Source organism: Schistocerca cancellata, chromosome 2, assembly GCF_023864275.1.
Source record: "Schistocerca cancellata isolate TAMUIC-IGC-003103 chromosome 2, iqSchCanc2.1, whole genome shotgun sequence".
Taxonomy (NCBI): Eukaryota; Metazoa; Arthropoda; class Insecta; order Orthoptera; family Acrididae; genus Schistocerca; species Schistocerca cancellata.
Window position 1 is genome coordinate 676,296,196 of NC_064627.1, and position 728 is coordinate 676,296,923.

The following is a 728-nucleotide window of genomic DNA, read 5'->3' on the forward strand; positions in this document are numbered from 1 at the left end:
CAACAGTGAACGAGAATCTCTCTGATGTAAACAGTAGGCAACCATGCACAAATGGCATTTGGCTGTGAGTGGGTCGCATTCACAGGTGTTTGTTTGTGATCCAGTGATTGTTGGTTTTAGAAGGAACAATCAAAGCATGTTCATGTCCTCTCCACTTCAGCACTAGCAATACAGAAAGCTTTTGTTTGCTATCTTGTCTACTTTTGTTGTTATTGACATGAGTTGCATGAGCTCAGAATTCTGCATCAAAATCTGCAATTCATGAGTAATAAAAAAAACTAGAAGTAGAACTATTGGCAAATGAAATATGCCCAGACATATAGTGTATAAGCGAACATGACTTAAAAGAAAATGAAATTTGCAGTCTTACCATAAAAAATTATGTTCTTGTAAACTATTTCTGCAGATCAGAATATAGAGGTGAAGGAGTAGCAGTATTTGTCCAAACAGCAGAGAATTATGATAGTAGTATGAATGATACATACAAAACCTTACCAAAATGCAAATAAAAAGATTTTGAAATTACAGGTATGGTCTACAGTGAGTTAAGAGTATTCTGTGTGTACCAATCACCAAGTGGCAAAACACATCCTTTCTTCAAAAAAATGTCCATTCTACTAGAAAAAAATGATAATAAAGATTGTGTAATATGTGGTGATTTTAACATTGATATGGGAAGAGAGACACAGAGAAAGCAAAACTTTTAGGAGCTGCTACAACAATACAAC